This window comes from Mauremys reevesii, linkage group 2, assembly GCF_016161935.1.
Source record: "Mauremys reevesii isolate NIE-2019 linkage group 2, ASM1616193v1, whole genome shotgun sequence".
NCBI lineage: Eukaryota > Metazoa > Chordata > Testudines > Geoemydidae > Mauremys > Mauremys reevesii.
Genome location: NC_052624.1, coordinates 242,095,932 through 242,118,418, shown reverse-complemented (window position 1 = coordinate 242,118,418; position 22,487 = coordinate 242,095,932). Strand labels below are relative to the sequence as shown.

The 22,487-nt window shown below is 41.0% G+C and overlaps 1 long non-coding RNA gene across 1 annotated transcript in view; it reads right to left on the bottom strand.

Moving 5' to 3' along the window:
• LOC120396807 overlaps nucleotides 1-22,046 on the bottom strand; it is a 36,680-nt gene extending 14,634 nt beyond the window's left edge. Inside the window, exon 1 of the long non-coding RNA XR_005593401.1 lies at nucleotides 21,545-22,046. This is a non-coding gene — a long non-coding RNA (uncharacterized LOC120396807). The remainder of the gene's footprint in view (nucleotides 1-21,544) is intronic.
• Nucleotides 22,047-22,487: the final 441 nt, after the last annotated feature.

Sequence of the window (22,487 nt, the reverse complement as noted above, 5' to 3'; positions counted from 1 at the left end):
TTTGTTTTAGTTCGGTACCAAAGAATTTAAGGAGAAAATAATCGGTCTCATAGTACCATGATGAAAAGCAAAAGGAATTTTGTCATGGATCTTGACAAATATTTCCAGCCTTATTAATAAAATATTTTGAGCTGTTTTCCTCTGCTGTGCTATTTAAACTCTTTTTAAGCAACACTTTTGTGTGACTATGAAGTACAAATTATTGAATTATAAGATCTCATGAGCATTCCAGCTGACAGATAGAGGAGTGTGAAAGGAAACTAAGCATACCAAATGAGAGGACTTTGAATTCAATTATATATACTGTCAGTGACTTATAGTCACAATTTAATATCAGATGAGATTGATTTTAAAATAAAATATATTTGATTTCACACAAAGATTTGGATTCCAATATTTGTATGAGGCACGTTAAATTGCACACAGTTTTATAAGGTATGGGTGGTTCCACTCCGCTTGAGCTGTGAGTGTTTGTTTTATTGCTTTAAGTTCCATTCGGAAAGGTACTTAAGCACATACTTAACTTTAAGTGCTTGGATTAAGTACCTTTCTGAACTGCAGTATTGCCAACTCTCATAACTTTATCATGAATCTTATGACATTTGGTGCATTCTTAAAGCGCCATTTCCTGGTTCCATTTGATTACATAAAAATCTTAGTTTTCTAGCCCTCATGGTTGCAGAGAACAAACTTGGAAATGTGCCCAGAATGCACCCTAAAAAGGCTCAAAAGCCATAAGACGAACTCCCATTCTTTTTAAGCTTATGATTTCTAAGACAATGTCATCATTTTTTTTTATGCCTGACTCATGATTCTTGCACACTTGGATTTGACAATACTGGAATCAAGGCCTTATTATGGAGATGCATCTTACTGCCTCGTATACAAGCAGCCATAACACCTTGTGATGTGCTTCTGTCAGAACTCATAAGTGGAGTTGGGACAGGACTTGTAAGACTGAGTCAGGTGTTACAGGAAATGGTGCTGATGGTTCATCAGATGACACATTTCCATATGAGAGGGTAATGAACTAACACTCCAGCTTGATATTAGGGAAGATCTTTAAAGGTTTGAAGATGAGCTCTAAACTGAGGTTTTAACCACTTCTAATCCTTCATGCCATTTTACAAAGAGGAGGAAATTCCATGCAAAAAACCTACTGCCATTATAGCTGAGATGCAAGCCACTCAAAAGACAAGGTGGGTGAGGTAGTATCTTTTATTGGACCAGCTGCTGTTGGTGAAAGTTGGTCCAATAAGAGATATTACCTCACCCACCTTGTCTCTAATATCCTGGGACTGACATGGCTGCAACTACCACTGTAGAAGCCACTCAAAAAAAAAACCAATCACACACCCAACTGTAACTCAGCTCCCATTTTTCTTATTCCTCAAAACGTCGTATCATTTTATGTTATTTCTCAAATACCATAACACAATTTGGCATTATTTTACCTTGTATACATAATGCATATACTATGCTGTGTTACCATATGATACAAATTATGCATCTAACCTGGTGACATGACAATTATGTTGAAAATAATTGTATTAGAATTTTAGAGAATTTCACTCTTGCTCCTATTATTGTGTTCACTTTTTCACATTTACCTTCAAAGCATTGTATTGAGGAGAGCAAACATCACATGACCTGCTACAGAGCCTCCAGAACTTTAGCCCAGGGAATGTGAGTTGATAGCTTGGGAGGAGCTGGGGGGCTGGGACAGAGTTTAATGTTGTGTTTGGCCATGTAACGGACTACTCTACCCACTGCTGTAGTACCTCCTTATGGCCACACCTGGGGATTAGTTCATGGTGATGCCCTCTCCTTTGGTGTCTCACCCCATGGTCTCTCTTTCTGGAGTCTGGTTACTCCCTCTTCATCACACACCTCTTCATGGCTTGTCCCTCCAGCCAGGTCACTGTAGTCCTCCCCTTCTGGGGTATCAAAGTGCCACATGCTTGATCTGTCTCAGGAAGTTTTCCATTCCATTGTCCACATTGTGCCACTTCCCTAGTGGCTCGTAGGGGAACCCGGGCCTACCCACTGTTCTGGTTTCCAGCCCAGTCACCCTACAATCAGTGGCCAAGGTCTGCACTGTCCCAAACTTTGCTGTTGTTTCCCATGACTGCTTCCTACTTTGCCTTAATCAGGCTCCTTTTTCACCATCCACTGGATATGCCCTTCCCTCAGGGCCAGGACCCCAGGGCTTCTATTCTACCCCCGGTTTCCCTGTTACCTTCTCTAAATCCAGAGATTGACTGCAGGCCTTCACACTACAGCCCCCTTCTTACTTTCTACTTCCTGGGTTCATAGAAGCGTAGCCTACCTCTTGCCTAGCTGGGCTTCATCAGTTAAAAGCTTAACAGCCCTGATTCTCCTCCAGGTGAAGCCTGTCATGGGTTAACTGGCCCTTTCTCTATACTCAAGCCTGGGGTAGGGTAGGCACCCCATCACAGGCCAGCAAAAAAGCAACCCCACACACCATATTGGTCTCAATCATGAACACAAGAGTCAGAAAGAATCAGCAGGTCAGCCTTAATTTTATGCAAAAGGTTACACATTCTATGTAGTTTCTGGAACCCCCTTCTCCCTCACGAAGCTGATCCTGGGAGTGCACTGAAACTAAGCTCAGTGTCAGTGGTTTGCTGTGGATCTGGGTCCACGTGTCTGTTCTGAAGTGACCTATTTTTCACATAAGCCTTCCTGGGTCAATAATTTGTCAACAAATCAAATGCTACTTTTGTATCAAACAAGTCAGCAGGGTACTGTGATTTACTGGTCTGCGTAGCAATCTGCATGGAACTTGGAGGGAGGAGCCCAGGCTGTTGGAGGAGGTATCAGGAGCCTCTGTATCCCTGTAAATAGTTCTCTTTCAAAGAGCCAGTTTAGTTTAGAAACAAGTAGCCCTTTCATGGCATTGGCCAGCAAATGGGGCATGAAACATGGTTTAATGAGACCCACAGAAAGGAGAAAACTAGGATTAACAGGAAAAGAAAGCAGCTACTAAAAACAGAGCAAACAGGCAGCATGGAGAGACTCAAATAACTGGAAATGCTGAATTTCCAGACAAAAATCCTTGTGCGAGCATGGAAACAGTGAATGAAGAATTGAGTCTATACACAGAACTGGCCATAGGGGATAAAGAGAAAAAATTAAAGCTTTTTTACCATCTTATTGCTGGGAAAGAAGGAGTGAGTAAGATACTGTTGCCAGGAATAATGCTTGCAACATTAGAAAAGCTGATAAAGATGTGTGATCAGTACTCTGACCCCAGACAGAATGAGGCTGTAGAGAGATACTGCTTCTTGTTTTCAGGCAAAAATACAGAAGAGGAAATGGAGACTTATGTTACCCAACTAAGAACTCTGGCATAGAGCAAGGTGAAAATGTTTAGACAAATATTTTATTCACTGAAAAATGCAGTTACTTGCACATTCATGTCAAGTTCACTGTATAGACTGGACTGAAAAAAATTGAAACATTTTGTTAATTTCATTTAAACTTTCAAGCATTTTGACAAAAGCAAGCAAAAAGGTTAAGAAAATGGCCAGAGGAGGATGTGTCTGCCTTATAACCTTTAGCCAGGGGTTAGAGTACTCACCCGGGATGTGGGAGACCCTAGTTTCATTCCCCCGACCCTATCTCATGTGGAGAAGGGATGGGAACTGGGATCATCTACATTACCCTACTGGTAAGACCCTCAGTTTTCAGCTTTTACCAATTTTTACCAATTCCCAGATTTTACAAAAGCTATTTGGTTTATACCAATTTTTACCTGAACTTTAGACCTCTCTAGTACAGGAAAATACTTTTTACGTTAAATGAAAACCCAATACATTAATTAGGTAGATATGTTTATGTTAATAATAAATTAGTCTAAGTGTAAATGCAAGGATGTGTGTTACGTAAGGCAATATAGCAGAAGATACATGTGCATATGTACACACTGTTAATGTACAGTTTTATTAAACAAACCGCAGTATTAAAAAAAAGTCTTACATGTCTATTTTGTAGTTTTTTCCCCGTTCTCCATTCCACAGTATTAACCCTGATATTTATCCAGAAAACTGATTTTTTCCCCCACCAATTTTCACCAGTTCCCTCCCCCCGTCCACACACATTTCTGTAATATACACCTATAATTTCCCAGGGAATTTTAGACAAAATAAAAACCAAAACTGAAGAGTCTTTCCTCTTTAAGCGGTTCCACTTTTTATAAATAATTAGTCACTAGAGTACGGACTTGAATTTGGGTCTCCCACATCCTGGATTAGCACCTAGCTAATTTGCCAGCAAACTGAAAAATCCATTATTTGCTCAGATCTACTCTGGCATCCATATGTAACTTCGGAGACAGTCAAAATTCCCTGGTTTGTGGAAAACATGATTCCAGCTTACAGGAGATTGTTCAGACAAACAGATCTAACCCTAGAGAAATGTATCCAAATAGACTCAGCAGTTGAACTATCCAGGGAAAGGTTCAAAACAATTGCAGCCTATAATGGAGAACAAATACACAGATTCAAGCTAAAGGAATCCAGGAAGCAGGACAGAGAGACTAACCAACAATGCATTAATTATGGTCTAATGTATCTACAGGGGAAAGCAAACTAGAAGGCAGAAAGAAAAGTGCCCAGACTATGAGCAATAGCACAAGATGTGAGGGAAATGGAACCACTTTATGTCCCCATATTGCAGCTACCCCAGAAAGAAAAAAAATCAGCAATATAGACAGTGATTAAGGATGTAACGACTTCCAATGAAGACAAGGGTAGCTGCAGTTTGATTTTAGCAGATTCAAAGACTTCCAATGTATACTCACAGCAAAAGAAGGCTGTCACACATTCAACTGCCATATTTGCAACTATGCTATTAGCTAAAAAAACTAATTTGATTGCATCTGGATTACTGAGCTATCTGCACTGGAAACCAGAAACACTGATAAATAGCATATTAGTCTGGAGAACTGTGGCCAGGTGCTGATGATGGAAAATAAAACCATTCTGAGGCCAGTGAGCGAAGGCAGGCTGTCGATAAGAAACCCATGGGGGGAAAAAAAAGTTATTACTGTGTGGAGATTATAGTAGTTGAGATTTAAGAGTACCAGCTGCTGTTGGGAGGTAAAACAGTAAAACACCAGACTATCCTCAAGGTGAGAGTGGAAGGAGAACAGACACCAAGAGCTCTGTCCAGCATTTGAACAGAATGTATGGACATATTTAAAGGAGATGGGCACTTAAAGGGCAAGTTGAAGTTAGACAAAGACTGTTAGGATATAGATATTCATGCCTGTCTGCAAAGGCCTATACTTTAAGAATTTAGGTGTATTCTTCTCACTTAGCTAGTTATAGAGGTATAAAAGAAAGAATCAAAATTACTGTCTGTGGAATGGCCTTTTCTTACTGTGACAGGCTAAGGCTGTCAGCTAAGATGTAGTTAGGCAGCCATAAGCTGGGAAGTGTATGGTCACATCCTCACATTCCAAACTAGTCACATTGAAATAAGGTGCTATTGGGCTATTAGGAATACAATCCTGTAGATGTAAAAGGAAACTTAGTTTGATAGCATCCTGTCTGGCAAGAACTCACTTATCAATAGACACAGCTGGAAAACCCTTATGTCTGTATAGATGTAGTTGTGAAATCCTCACTTCTGTATTGTTTTGTATGTTTATTTGCATGGTCTCTGTCTGGTTCTGTAATTGTTTCTGTCTGCTGTATAATTAATTTTGTTGGGTATAAACCAATGAAGGTGGTGGAATATAATTGGTTAAATAACCATGTTACAATATGTTAGGATTGGTTAGTTAAATTTCAGTAAAATGACTGGTTAAGGTATAGCTAAGCAGAATTCAAGTTTTACTATATAGTCTGCAGTCAATCAGGAAGTGTGGGGGGGAAAATGGGAACAGGGACTAGGGATGGGGGAATTGGGATCATGTTTTGCTAAAGGGGGAATGGGAACAGGGGATGGGAACAGGAACAGGGACACAGGGAAGGCTCTGTGGTGTCAGAGCTGGGAAGGGGGACACTAAGGAAGGAAACTGGAATCATGCTTGCTGGAAGTTCACCCCAATAAACATTGAATTGTTTGCACCTTTGGACTTTGGGTATTGTTTCTCTCTGTTCATGCGAGAAGGAATAAGCCCCCTAACAAAGACCCTCACATGCATCCTGTCGGACTACTAAAACGCAGAGTTCCAGTAGCCCTGGTGAAGCCACAGAAGAAAAAAGTGTCCTGCAAAGAAGAGGCATCATTATAGCCCTTGAAACTACTGCAGAGTGAATCAGCAGTCTGGCAGTGGTGAGAAAACCTTCAGATAAACTGAGGAGCCGCACTGATCCAAAACAACTGAACTAAGCATTGAAAAGAAGTCACTACCCATTATCAGTGATTGAGGATATACTATCTGATTTATCCAAGGCAAAAAGTGTCTACCAGCAGACGTGCAGTCTGATCGTAAGTCAATAGCAAACATCATAAAGAAACCAGAAGTGACCACAAAATAAGTTATCGAGACTGCGTCACTATGATGTGAGGCTAAGGCCCTACCCAGGAAAGTCACTACTGGTGGCAGGTCACTGGGCAGAGCATCCCTTCCAGAGTACCACACAGTCTAACAGCATGCTACAATACCTTTGTATCTCCGGCCATGTCTACACTATGAGCTAGGGGTGTGATTCCCCTGTGCGTGTATACAGGGGCGCCTCTAGCCATTTCGCCGCCCCAAGCACGCGCTTGGTGTGCTGGGGCCTGTAGCCGCCCCTGCGTGTATACATACTCGTGTTAGCTGGATGAGAACTAGCTCACTTATAAATAGCAGTGTAACCACAGTAGCATAGGTAGTGGCAGCAGAGACATGGCTGAGCCATGCAGAGTACAGACTCACCTGAAAACAGTGGATACGTACTTGATAGAGCTCATCCATGTCTCTGCTGCCACTGCCCATTCTATCATGGCTACTCTGCTATTCATATGTGCACTACCTCTCATTGAGCTAGCACGAGTATGTGTCCACGAGCTCATAGAGTAGATATAGCCTCTGATGGGAGGCTCCAGTCAACCCAACAAAGCATCAAACAGGATGGAGTACTAAAGGCAATAAAACAAATTCTCACTCCAGGGCTGGCCAGATCAAAAGGTACAAGTGCTACAGGACATTATCCCCTACTACTAGAAGAGGGATGAGGTGTGTGTGTAAGGTGGGATTTTTGTGTAAAAGTGACTGAATAGTAATCCCAGAAGCTTTAAGAGCTGACCCAATGAGATGGATACATGTTTCACACCTGGGTATAGAGGCAGGCCTGAGAAATGTCAGACATGAATTCCCAATTGAGTGCATACATGGAGCAGTGCAAGGTGTATAAAGAGTATGGTGACTGACAACAAAAGGAGACATCTACCACCTCACAAAATCCCAACCTGACCTTGGGAAGAACGAGCAGTACAGGTTGGAGGAAGCATCAGAATGCCAGTCTGTGTGCACATGGCTTGAATGCAAACTGCATTTGCAGCACCACTGTAAATAGCTATCTGAATAGAGATCCAGTTTAGCTTAAGAAACATGGAGTCCTCACATCTCATTTACCAGCACATTAAACAGTTTCCCTCTTTTGAACTCTTGCTCTGTGTCTCATCTTGTGTTCACACTCAGTGGGAGAAGGCTTGAATGGTGCTGTATGAATCCAGGTCCCTGCCACATAATATATGCATAATGTGTCACATTAGATTCAGGGCCTTGACTACAAATAAAGGATCAAAGCCTGCATTCCTTGCTTACCTGAGTAGTCCTATTCACGTAAATGGGACAAGTCACATGATTAAGGTAGGCAGGATTTGGCTTCCACAGTGCAAGCAAGCTAGCAGACTTTTGTTCTATTTTCACTTGTGACAGCTACACCAAAGGTCTGATATTGCACCCAGTGAAGTCAATGGGAGTTTTGCAATTGAGTTTGATCAGGCTCCAGGTTATTGGTTCTGGCAGACAATTCTGATTCTGCTTAAAGCTGTGTGCTATGCGGTTTCAATGCATCTTCATTGGCTTTTCCCCAATTTGGGCTGTGCATTTTCACTCTATGGATGACAAATCATCCCTTGGGGCCCTATAATCTCATGCACATTATGAAATACATCACAAAAATATCCTGTAATAGTGGGAGCAGGGAGATTTTCCTAAAATAACTTCTCTATGACTCCCAAGACCATTAGGAGTCACCAGAGGCCTTGAAAGTATCTTAGCATTTTTGCTACCAGCAGATAGTTACATTAGATGAAATATGTTTAGTTACAATTTTGTACAAAGATTCTTATTCGATTTGACAGAGCCTTAGAGGCTTCTGTAAGAAACCTCTCTCAGATTAGATTTTGCAGGAAGCAAATGTACTGAAATCCAGTGAGTCCTATATGTACTGACAGGATTTACTACCAGCACTGACACTATATGAAGGGGATTAGGAGTAACATTCCTGCTAGAGTTATGGCATTTTGGAAAGCCTTTTATTATAAAACAAATACACCCCATGCAAAGCAATACTTTCAGAACATTGAATTTTCTTTCCTATGGCTTTTGTTCTATGTATGGAGTAAGCACATGACCCCCTCCTCCAACCCCACATGCCCAAGTAGCATGATTAATACTGTATAGTATAGACACACACAGTTACATTCATTGAGGATATAGGGAGCTATTAATATATTATAAAATAACAAGATCAGCCCAGCTTTGCTGACTAATGGAGAAAGAGTCCAAGTTCTTTTTTTTTTATTTTATTTTATTTTTTAAGATCTTTCTTTTTTAATGACCTGATCCTCATATCTTTGAAGTCAATGGGCATTTTGATATTGACTTCGTTACAGAATTTCTCTTTGCTGCACAGAGAGAGAAGACCTTATTCTGATCTCATCGACACTACTTTTACACTACCGTAACTCTACTGAGTTCAGCAGAAGGTATGTCTACACTTAGAGCTGGGGTCTGACTCCCTGCTTGAGGAGACAGACTTGCACTAAAATAGAGTGCACCTGCTGCAGCACGACCAGTGGGAGGGCACCCCACCATGGACCCCAGCTCTGAGACCCTAGGCAGGTATTTGGGATGGCTAGCCCATCCTCACCGCTTGAGCTGCTGCTGCTACACGTTAGTTTTAAGATATTAACTTGATGAAAGCTAGTGCGAGTATGTCTCCTGGAGCTCGGCAGACCCCCAGCTTGAAGAGTAGACACTGATGTAATGACAAAGATTAGGCCCAACTGTTTTGTGCTACTAGGTCATATTCATGCCTGGTGTAAATACAGTGAAGTCAGTGGAATTACACCAGAGTTTAATTCTGCTTAGTATATCTGTAAGAAGGTGAAATTTTATGATCTGTGTTATATCGGTGTTCAGGTAAAATTATAATGGTTGTAACAAATTGAGAATGTCTGGTTTTTTATTAATATTAGTTATGACATGGTTTCCCAGTTCAGTTACATATTACTTCTTGTCCGAATGCATAGAGTTAAACCAAAGGAGGCTATCAAGTGGGGTTGTTAAAGGACACAGCAAGGGTAAAACAAGGACACAGATAAGACAGATAAGTGGCCAGAATGGTGTTTTCTGGAAGATCACTGATGGATTGTATGGATCACTATCGAGGTGGAAGCCCTCTACACTAACATTCCACACAAAGATGGACTACAAGCCATCAGGAACAGTATCCCCGATAATATCACGGCTAACCTGGTGGCTGAACTTTGTGATTTTGTCCTCACCCACAACTATTTCACATTTGGGGACAATATATATCTTCAAGTCAGTGGCACTGCTATGGGTACCTGCATGGCCCCTCAGTATGCCAACATCTTTATGGCTGACTTAGAACAACGCTTCCTTAACTCTCGTTCCCTAACGCCCCTACTCTACTTGAGCTACATTGATGACATCTTCATCATCTGGACTCATGGAAAAGAAGCCCTCGAGGAATTCCACCGAGATTTTAACAATTTCCATCCCACCATCAACCTCAGCCTAGACCAATCCACAAAAGCGGTCCATTTCCTAGACACTACTGTGCTAATAAACGATGGTCACATAAATACCACCCTATACCGGAAACCCACTGACTGCTATACTTACTTACATGCCTCCAGCTTCCATCCCGGACACACCACATGATCCATTGTCTACAGCCAAGCTCTAAGATACAACCGTATTTGCTCCAATCCCTCAGACAGAGATAAACACCTACAAGATCTCTATCAAGCATTCTTAAACCTACAATACCCACCTGCTGAAGTGAAAAAACAGATTGACAGAGCCAGAAGAGTACCCAGAAGCCACTTACTACAGGACAGGCCTAAAAAAGAAAATAACAGAACACCACTAGCCATCACCTACAGCCCCCAACTAAAACCTCTCCAGCGCATCATCAAAGATTTACAACTTATCCTTAGAGATGATCCCTCACTCTCACAGATCTTGGGAGACAAGCCAGTCCTCGCTTATAGACAGCCTCCCAACCTGAAGCAAATACTCACCAGCAACCGCACACCATACAACATAAACACTAACCCAGGAACCTATCCTTGCAACAAAGCCCGATGCCAGCTCTGTCCACATATCCATTCAAGTGACACCATCATAGGACCTAATCACATCAGACACGCCATCAGGGGCTCATACACCTGCACATCTACCAACGTGATATATGCCATCATGTGCCAGCAATGCCCCTCTGCCATGTACATTGGCCAAACCGGACAGTCTCTACGCAAAAGAATAAATGGACACAAATCTGACATCAGGAATCATAACATTCAAAAACCAGTGGGAGAACACTTCAACCTCTCTAACCACTCAGTGACAGACTTGAAGGTGGCAATTTTGCAACAAAAAAACTTCAAAAACAGACTCCAAAGAGAAACTGCTGAACTTGAATTAATATGCAAACTAGATACTATTAACTGTGGCTTAAACAAAGACTGGGAATGGTTGGGTCATTACACCAATTGAATCTATTTCCCTATGTTAAGTTCTCCTCACACCTTCTATGGGCCATCTTAATTATCACTTCAAAACGTTTTTTTCCTCCTGCTAAGGATAGCTCATCTCAATTGATTAGACTCTGCCTGTTGGTATGCATACTTCCACCTTTTCATGTTCTCTGTATGTATAAATATCCCCCGTCTGTGTGTTCCATTCTATGCATCCGAAGAAGTGAGCTGTAGCTCACGAAAGCTCATGCTTAAATAAATTTGTTAGTCTTTAAGGTGCCACAAGTACTCCTGGTTTTTTTGCGGATACAGACTAACACGGCTGCTACTCTGAAACCAGGACTGAGAGGCACCTTGTTACCCCCCTGCCTCCAGCAAGAGGAAGATTTGCTTGAGTTTAACTGGGTGTCAGCTCCCTGATACCACCAGTTTGTGAGATGCCCAAGCAATCTCCTCTAGACTATGCCAGCCCTTAATTTGCCTTGCAGGTTAACAATAGGTGTACCCCACTCTCCAAGCCCCTTTGAAGTGTGACCCTGTAGTGTCCAAACCTTTATCCACTGAACACTCACAGAAATACTAGGTCTGCTGTCCTTAGAGGGAACAGTGTACACACCAGCCTGAATGATTCAACTCAGGATCAACTCCTTGTAACACCACAGTGTGAGATATGTTTATAGTGAAAACAATACATTTATCATCAGAAGCTCAAGATTCAAGAGATAGTAAGAAAGGCTAATGGAAACAGGGTTACACATAACAATCGTAACTATTTCTTGAGATTAAACTTAGCTTAATAGATTTACATTCTGTCTAAAGAAGTCATCTCATACCAAATGTCCTTTGCAGTGTTTTCTACCAAACCTGGTTGAGATCCAGTTTTCATGAACATAATCACACTGCCCAATTACACCTAGGTGCAGGATAAAAGGATGTCTTCCTTGCCTTCTCTTTATATTTCCCAAAGTTCGTTGTCTGTATCTCAGAGTCAGGATAACCTCCATGTAGCTTATTCTATGATGTGCAGCCTTCCTATTGTTTTCACATCCCCCTCGTTGACTTCATATGTAAAGTCACTCTCCATTGTGTTGGTTTATACTGCTTAATTTACATACTGGAGAGACAGGTGAAAAAACAGCTTTTGTTTGATATAAAACTGGTTTGAATCCCTGTTTTAATTCAAACTCTGGCATTGAGGGGTTCTTTGGTCACAATGGGATCCCACCCCAAAAAGACGTGGTGGAATGGGATTGCCACTTGAACGGTGTGCACTCAAGGCACTGGTAAATAGTTTCAGAGGACCCAGGGGCTGTGACAGGGTCTCATCTGTTATATGACTCCACAGAAAACTATTGAAAATCCAGTATTATATTGTTTTATAATCACATTTTAAGCCATCTGCAGATTTTGACTTCAATGAAGAAATTTGATTTAGAAATAGTAATATGATTTCCACTCGTTGCACTGGTTTGTGAGGTTTTAAGATATATTTTAATAAAAACATGCATTTATCTAGATCACCACATGTTACAATACACTGCAGGCTAGTTAAGAAATGCCAATTTGGCCTGCTTACTTCTGGCCAGGATCATGCCCCTGTACATACAACATCACATTTTAATTTCACTGTTTACTCAGACTCCTCACTGATTCAATGGAGTTTCATGCATGTAATTTAGGGCAGAATTTGCCCCCACATACTTTAAGACATTTAACATATCAGCATATGCAATAAGACAGAATCTTAAATATGCACAAGGAGACTGAATTAAATGTACCAGATTCACTCCCTAGGTTGCAGGCCACCAGAGGATTGAGTCTGTTGGAGCATGGGAACAGCAGCAGAAGCTTCCTGCAAGCCGCAATCTACCACGGGCCCAGAACAACACTAAAATCAGGGCGATGTTGGCTAGGGAGAGGTAATGCCAAGCCAGCCAGAAGAGGTACTTGTGCAGTTTTAAACTCAGATGTGGAAGCTTAACCACATCAAAAGTAGTTTTGCAGAGGCACTGGTCACAATTCCATAGTTAAGACTGAGTGTTGTTTTAAACTAAAACAGGGATTCAATTTTTGTGTTGTATCGAAAATAGAGCACATCCTCCACAAATCTAATTCTTCCCTGTAGTGATGGCAAGAGGGGAGAAAAATATGAAAAAAAAATCTAATAGGTCTTTAAAATCAATTTAATCTAATATGGATCAGCAACAGTAAAATGCTGTAATCATAATTGTGTAGTTGTAGTATGGTATCACAGCAGGGCAAAATTAAGATTCTCCAAGTTCCTTAACTGTACATGTGATCTCAAAACATTTGCATTTCTTTTAGTCATACCCTAAAAATTTAATTTCCTGTGTTTATAATGCTTGGTTTGGGGTTAATTACATCATCCCTGTAATTTTTTTTCTCTTTTTCACTTATTGATTGGTACTCTTAGACTTAACTCCATCTTAATGCAGTTTGTCTGAGAATATTTGGTAGGGGGATAGGACACTGATTAGCCATATTCCAATATCCTTATTCATGTTGAGAAGTACTTCAGTACACAAGCACTCCATTCAGATTGCTCAGTCTGCTTCTAACATAGCAGGGGAGCAGAGTTCCCCAAATCCCTGATCAAAAGCCCTGATACAAAGACATTAAATAAGACAGAAGGATTTGAAGACACTTTATACAACTAGGACTATATATGCACATGAAATTACTGAATGTGATGGCAGAAAATGAAATCTAAACAGTTTCTAGACAATGTATCTTACAATAGCTTAGGTTTTCTAGGGCTCATGCCTTGAGCAAGGTCTGTATGACCCTGAAAGGAAAAGGTGTCTATCTTCTAACATTTCCTAAACCTTCTTGTCTATACACTACTTGCTACAACTTCATTAATAATTCACAGCCTAAGAGTCTTCTTCAGATCTCCATGTTGGTTATAAGAACTATGCTCCTCCAAACAGGATGGAAAAAAAATATCATGTGACTTACTCAACCAATCACAACGAACTAACAGCTCATTTAAAATATTTAGCATTGAAATCACTAGTCCAGAAGACTCGATTTAATCATGGTTTTCTACATAAAAGTGCATTCTTGTTGGTTGTTATAACCTTAATACATACTCTTCACAACTCAGAGAAATGTAGGTTTCATTTTTAGAAGGTACACACTATAAATTTTTAAACAGTGATTTATTTTGAAAATTGTTCAGATTAGTTTTACAGCTATATCAGAAAATGAATGATTGTTTGGTTATTTCATTTACCAAAGGTAACTGAAGCAGATATTTATGAAGTCATTGGGAGGTGAACTATCTCCAATTCAACAGGTTAATCATTAATATTTGGAGGATTTTCTTGCCATGCTGTATTAGGAGATCACCACCAGACAGACATTACAGACTAAAACAAGAACATTACGTATTCTGGTTTTCTTCTTCAACAGCAAACATAATACTTTAACAAAAAAGCATGTCCCTCACTTCTCACATTTATCTCCAGACTTCTCCTTGTCCATATCTATTCTTCCCCCAACAATCTTCTATTCACTGAACTTTTTGAAACTTCTCTTTTGAAAGAGGTAAGGGATTGACTCTGTGTACACAAATTTGCAGAGGGACAATAGAGTTGAGGTCTCTTATTTCTCACCGCTATATATTTATTTAAAACATTTTTGCTGTTAACAAGCACGTTACCTCCGGAGACACAAATCCACAGTTTGAGAACTGCAAAACTAAGCATCTCTGATGGGATCTTCTAGACTGAGCACTGAGTCCCATTGGATAGATAGAAAGATTAACCTAAATAATCTATATAAAAGCTTGTGGAACCCCATAAAATTGGGTCCCTAATCCATGAACTATTAGAACTCATTTACAAAACTTTTCTTACACATTACATGACTATATTGTCTCAAACTATAGAATTAGAATTTATAATCCCATGATGAGATATAATGTATCAATTAAAACTATCTTTAGTTTTTTTTCCCCTCAAAAAGCATTATCAAAACTTCTGCCTGCTACCCCTGCGGGGGGGGGGGGGGAAAGAAGAGCAGGCCGGGCCGGGGCCCCTTTAGAGCATGGGCTCAGCGCCGTGGTAAACCCGGTACTGGTGCTCATGCCCAGAAGCAGAAACAGAGGCAACTAGGGAACTTTTACAGCAAACACGTAGGTGCTGAATGAGTTTAGCCACCTACAGAGTTAGGTGGCAGCTGAGCAGAAATTTTGTGGATGGCAGTGGAGCCTAAAACTGAAATGTAGGTGAATGAATCTGGGCCTAAATACTTTCCTGTCTACATTTATCATCAGAAGGGGCATCACTATTTAGAAGCAAAATAATCTATTCAAAAAATCTCCCAACAACAAATTGCTGTTAATACAGCCATTTTTGTTCATGCTGAACATACAATGTGTTTACTAAGATCCTTGTTTTTTAGAATGAAGTTTTGACTGGATCTTTTTGATAAAACTGAGTGGAGCTGAGCTGAATTTCCAATAGCAAATTCAGATTCATCCATTCTGAATTTAGATACACATCTTCAAACTTAAAGATATATTACCCCTTGCAGGAGCCCAGATCCCGGGCTCCATCCCAAGCCTGAATGTCTGCACCTCAGTTAAACAGCCTCTTAGCCCAAGCCTGAGTCACCTGGCATGGGCCAGCCACAAGTTTTTAATTGCAGTGTAGACACACCCAAAGAATTAATCTGTTTGTGAAATCAGTGCAATAAAATAATACCATACAGAGTAGTTAGGAGAATTAAATGCATAATAATAAATAATAAAATCTGGCACCGATATAATGCTCTTCATCTGTACATCTTCAAGGGCTTTACAAAGAAGGTCAATATAATTATCTCCATTTTACAGTTTGAGAAACTGAACCATAGAGACGGGAAGTGACTTGCCCAAGGTTACCAAGCAAACCAGCGGCAGAATCAAGAATTCAATCCCAGTCTTCTAAAACCCAGTGTAGTACCCTAGTCACAATACAGAACTTCAAAATATTATTAATTATTATTATTACTATTAGATACTGCTTTCTAAAGATTTTGGGCCCACTCCAACCCCTATTGAAGTTAATGGCCAACCTCCAATTGACTTCAGTGGGAGCAGAATCAAGTTTTTCTTGTTGCTTCTGTGATAAATGACTTAAAATAACCTTTGTTCACAGTTAGTATATATATATATATATATATATATGACCAGATGAATTCTGCTCTGTCAGCATTACATTTCTATGATGGTGCTACTCTTTACTTTTGAATTGTACTGCTGCTTCAAGCTAAGCTGGATTCTACCACGTAGAAGCCACATTAATAGACAATGCAAATGAATCACAACTTGAATTTAACTATTTGCATCTCCCCCTGTGCATATACATCACAAACTGCAATAGTCTAGGTATAAAACAAATGGAGACTTCTCCAGTGCCTCCAAGACACATAATATACCTCTAAATATTATTATTGTTCCGAAATCCAAATGAAAACACGATTCCCTTCAGACCTGCTGTAATACTGTGTCTAAGCCAATATTAAGAAAAAAATTCAAAGCAGAAAGTTTTCATTGCCATAGGGGGTGACTGTAAGAGGAGCACATAGTAATAATGACTAAAGTGCCTTAATAGTAATGTGTCACTCACACAAAACTAATGCAAAAGAGGGTTTAAAAATCTACATTTTATAATTATATTTGTCACATTTTCAATTTCCTACTACAGGAAATTAATAAATACAAGGTCATTGGGCATTGAAGTAATTACAGCTGAAATGCTAAAATTCTGTGGCATAATTTTTTATTTATTTATTTTGGGTTAAAAATAAATGTTGGGGTGAAAACCTGGCCCCATTGAAGTCAATGACAAAACTCACATTGACTTCATTAAAGATAGGACTTCAGCCATAAAGTCTATTCTCATCTTCCCGACTATTTAAAAAAAATACAACTGTATTAAGAAATAAATGTTACAAAACTAACTCAAAATGTATAATTGTAGTACAGGGCTACAGTCTGTCTTCTGCAGAGAGATGCACGTCAGCAGCCGTAGTAGTGACGAACTCTGGCTCGCTCCAAAATATTCTTCATGGGAGCTCCCGTGAATCACATAGTGAAGTAGTGGCATTTTGAGAGGTGTTAAGCCTTTTCCATGTGTAGAAACTTCTGATTGGCATGAAGGGGGAATGGACCCACCTTCACCCTGTCTCGTTTTTACAGCTTGAATCCACAAGAACTTTGTACACAATGCAGGATAAGTATACAATTAAAGAATGAAAGTTAGCTTATTGGTTAAGGAAATGTATGTGTGTCGTAAAGAAGGGCCCTGACTAGCAAGTAGAAGGAAGGCCTTGAAAATAATGACTTACAAGGCCAAAAGGAATGAAGTAGGGAGGATGTCTGGTTCAAAGAATAAGTAATGAGATAAGGGAAAGTTTCTAAAAGGAAGGCCTCTGACTCATAGGGGTGATTGCAGATGGTTTTGAATCAGAAAATCTGCTTTAAAATGAGCCAACATGGCCTTTCCCCATCCCACATACCAGTGCTATCTCCTATGTGAGCTCAGGTGCAATAAAACAAAACAACTGTTGGACAGCAAGGAGGAGAGGAGGAAAGGCTTTGGGGAGAAAGGAGATTGTAAATCTGATCTGGATTAAGACTGAAAATAAGAGTAAACTGTCTCAAATTGGTTTTTAACTGAAGTTAGTAATTGGCAATGACAGCACTTGTTTGTTAAGAGGTATAAAAAGTCAACTGTTAAAGGTTCATTGCTAAAACTGCCTGACCATTCTGGAGTCAACCAATATGGTTCTAAGCACCCCTGGGTTTATCTCATTTGTGAGTATCTTGATCAAATGCTTATACATATTTTGTTACTGTTTGGATGTAGTAAATTGCTTATTATTTAGTCTTTTTAGGCATGTTTAGAGCAACTCTATAAAAGTACCATTTGGCCTTTGGGTTTAATAGAAGAATTTATGGTTAAATTGGTGTTTGGTGATTTCTCATATTAATAATTTCACATTTTAATTCCAACATAATAAAACAATGCTACAATTTAAGATCATTTTAGGATCCCTGAATTTAAGACATTCCCCATACACCTCTACCTTGATATAAACACTCTCTTACCGTGTTATAGGTGAAACCATGTTATATCAAACATGCTTTGATCCACCGGAGCGTGCAGCCCCAAACCCCTCCCCCCAGAGCACTGCTTTACCACATTATATCCGAATTCGTGTTATATCGGGTTGCGTTATATCAGGGTAGAGGTGTATATTGTCAAATGCATCATTACTGCTTCTTTACAAAAATAATCTTTGCATAAGTATGATTGAAACAATCTGAAAAGTATAAAACAATGATAGACTTGCCATGGGACATTGAGGGGAAATTTATGTGAAATATAGTGGCAGTCACTGAGGAAGTAAATTCTCAAAATACTGCATTGGAATTTCACTACATAATATTAAGGGGAGCCACATGTCTAAAGCCCCATGTAATGCTTTGAAAAGTGTTCTCCCTAGCAGGTGTGCCAACAGCTTCCAGCATTCGGTTGGAATACATGGGAAAATACAATCAAATCCTGATAGCTGCTAAACAGGATTGGGCCCTTCCAATGCATATTGCTACATAGTACTGTCACGCTTAAGGTAATGGAGGGGCTGTTCTTGCCACATTCCATTAAAGCTAAGCAGAGTATATCCATGGTTGGGAGGGTGGGCTTCTCTTGATTCACGGTGATGTGAATCTCCTCACAGAACCCCAGTTTGTTGCAGTTTTAAGATGTGGACTGACAACTTTGGGGCTTCAGCATATGAATTTGGTTCCCATTCATTCAGGACAGCAGAGCTGCCGGGGGGGGGGGGAGGAAGTGGGGCGATTTGCCCCAGGCCCCACAGGGGTCCCACAGGCCCTGGCCTGGTGGTGGTCGGGGTCTTCGGCAGCATTTCGGCAGCAGGGGGCCCTTCAGTGCTGCCAAAGATGTGGCACGACTGAAGGGCCCCCCGCTGCCGAAATGCCGCCCAAGACCTGGACTGCCACTGGGTGAGTACAAGCGCCGCAGCTCCCCCGCTTTGCCCCAGGCCCCCTGAATCCTCTGGGCGGCCCTGCAGGACAGGGGTGTCAACAGCAGCAGCCCAGCTGGACCTAGGGGCTAGCACAGTTTAGGCCATTGAGCATTGGTATTCTGGAGCATACAGAACACACAAGACCCCAGGTGGGGAATCAGTGTTAACTTTCCTTTGTGTTTGCATTCCAGATGCTGGCAGACAGCCCAGGCAGGTGTGGATCTACAGATACAGTATCGTTTACTGGGCACATAGGCAGCCTTCCAGGTTGTCTGGAAGTTCTCAACTGGGCCTCTGTGGTGAAACTAAGGTGACCAGACAGCAAATGTGAAAAATCGGGACGGGGGAGGGGGGGGGTAATAGGAGCCTATATAAGAAAAAGGCTCAAAAATTGGGACTGTCCCTATAAAATCGGGACATCTGGTCACCCTAGGTGAAACAGTCCTGAGCTAGCATGGGAGGAAGGGCACGATATGGGACTAGCTGACACCTCTTCTGGTGCCAGATATGATTTTGTGGTTTATCTAGGGGCAAATGATTTGAGAATGTGTAAAGGGTTGGATTTAATCCTCAGAGCTAAGAGGAACCAGAGGCAGATTCTGGAACTATTCCCAGATATATTGTAACACAGGGCAGAGGGGGGAGCTGTGAAGCCCCATCAGGTTAATAAGACTAGGAGGGTATGTGAATAGGGAAGTTGCCAAATTCATAGGTGTCGTGGGGGTGGGAGAGGAGCCAGTTAGTTCTTATTCAGACATAGCATAGGGAGCACCGGAATTATTTAGGCAGGTTGGGGTCCACTTCTCAGACTTGGTAGCTGACATTTTCGGCCAGTATCAATGGGGGCATTAATATACGTCTGGGAACCCAGCTAGGTATGGGGAGGAGGCAGCCAAGGTAATTGCTGGCACCTCATTGTGGTGGATGTGGAGTGCAGGTACTCAATAGGGGAGGGATACACTGATCAGATAAAATGGATTGGTAAAGGATTTAAAGGAGGTGCTCTTTGAAGAATCAGAAACAGTTGGGGCTCCTATGACTGGTACAGCAGGGAGTCAACTCACTGCTCCTTTATAGACCCCTGTTTGAGGAAGGGCAGGAAGGCAGGATTCCATAAGTTGGCTGTGGACCAGGATTGCTAAAGGGAAAAGCCTGACAGGATCCTGCCTGCCCCCAGGTATAGGTAAATGATTATGGATTTACCTGCATTGTACAATTTTATCTGCCAGATACTCCCAGACATTTAGGAATAAAGTTGCAGCCTAATTAAACCCCATCCCATGGCTCATATCCTTCTTCCAGTATAAGTGGACAATACACACATTTTTGGAACCTGCCACTTATGTACAATATACCGGAAAAAATAGCCCTTTGGGGCCAATTTTTAAAACAAAGTAGTTCTATATTGAAAAACATGCAGAAATTTGAATTTTCTAGCAAGTTGTCAGGGGTGAAAAAAAATAGCCACGTTGTCAAAATTCCCCAATAAAACATTTTTGGGGGAAGCAGGACACAAAACAAAATGATTAAAGTTTTCATGCGAGAGTCCATGAGAATTTTTTACTTTCAGTTGAGGTAAATCAGCATAGCGCTATTGATTGAATGGAGCTACAGCAACTTCTGCAAGTTGAGAATCTGGTTCTCAATGGATTCATATAGAAGTGTCCTTACTGCTTTGTTGTACTTATCTTTGAAAGATAGATTTATTTTCTAAGAAATAGGAGAGAGAAAGGGAATTGAAATTTGACAAATGGAAAAATCTAAAGCAGACATCAGGACAAGTCATTATTACAGTTGCAGGATTCGGACCTTACTTAGAGGAGGGTAGGAACCAGCCTTTAGGTTTTTTCCCCAGTTGGTAAACACTTGGTGTTATGTCTAATAAATATAGGAGTTAAATACAGTTTTATCTATTTACTTATTTCTACATCAGATTTGATCCTGCTCCCACTGAAGTCAACAGAAATTGTGTAAATTTATTTCAATGAGAGCAAGAATGGGGCTTGGAGTTTGGTTTCTGCAGCAGATAGCTGATGAAGTTGCCAACTCTAGTGATTTTATCTCACAATAATTGATGGTTTTCTTAAAGCCCCAGGTCCTGGAAGCATGTGATTATAGGAAAGTCTCAGCTTTTGTTTCTAGCCCTCATGGTTGCAGAAAAAAGTCTGAAAACATGAAACAAGTGCTCTTAATCACTAACAAAACAGGAGGCAAATAAAAAGAATCCAAAATATTTAATAGCTCATGATTTTTGTGGCCTGATTCATGACTACTGAAACTTGGCAATGACAATGCTGAAAACCAGCAGAGGGAACACAAAGGCACAATATTCTGTTTGTTAGGTATTAATAATTAACTGCCCTTGTTTGTTTTTATTTGATCATGTTGAATTAAAAAAAAATTAGTAGTGAAGCCTAAAGTTTTGGCCCTGTTTTTGTTTTGTTAATCTCTGAGACCTAACTTCTTCTGAGATTCCATAATGGTTGGTGTCACAGGGTGCTCCACTTACCACTGGTCTGGCACTTCCTCCTGAGTACTCTGTGGATTAGCTCTTGAGGGCAATGCCCCCCCTTCTTTGGTTTGCATGCAGTCATTCTGAGACTCTAGTCTGCACTCCCTCTCTCACTCCAGGAACTGCAGCATCTTCTTCAGACTTAGTCCCCTGGAAGTGGGAAATGCTGAGTGACCTAGCCAGGGTATATCAAAGTCTTTCCTTCAGGAGTCCTAGGCAGTTGTCCCATTCACTGTCTCTGGTCTATGCCATGCCCTGGGTGGCTAGTAAGGGAACCCAGGCCCATCCACTACTCCGGGTTCCAAGGACCCTCAGTGCAGCAATTCTGAGCTTTCCTCTCTACCCTCACTGCTTCTTCCTTGGACTGCTTCCTACACTCTGATTCCCCTCCCCTCTCTGGGTGTACCAGCACCAAGCACTCCTCCCTCTTCCCAGGGAGTTATTACAGCTTATACCGCTTTGCAGCCTCCAAACACTTCATTTTCCCAGAGAGTAACTGCCCTTCCCCAGCAGCAGCCCCATTCTGTTGCCAGCTTCCTGGCTTTATAGGCCCCACCTCTTCCTGCCCAGCTTTCATTAGCTCCCTGGCTCCTCCTCCAGGTACAGCCTGTGGAGTTAATTGGCCTACCTGTCAGTCCTGTGGACACCCCAGCACATTGGGTACTGTATTTTTTTCATTTTCAGCAGCCTCTGTACTTCCCAAAGTGTTGTTAAATGATCTTTTTCTAGCCCAGTTTAGCTATAAAAAGGGACTGGACAAGTTTCAAACCAAATCACTGAATTATTAAAGTTTGCTCAGGATTCATACAGAGTGTTTGTCTAGACAAACAGGGTGGGGCTAGCTGTGATGTAAATCTACAGCGCACTAGCTTGCTGCACACCAACTGTCCTGTATTAAAAGTTTCCTAGTGCTCCTTGATCTACTCTGCTTTGAAATGGG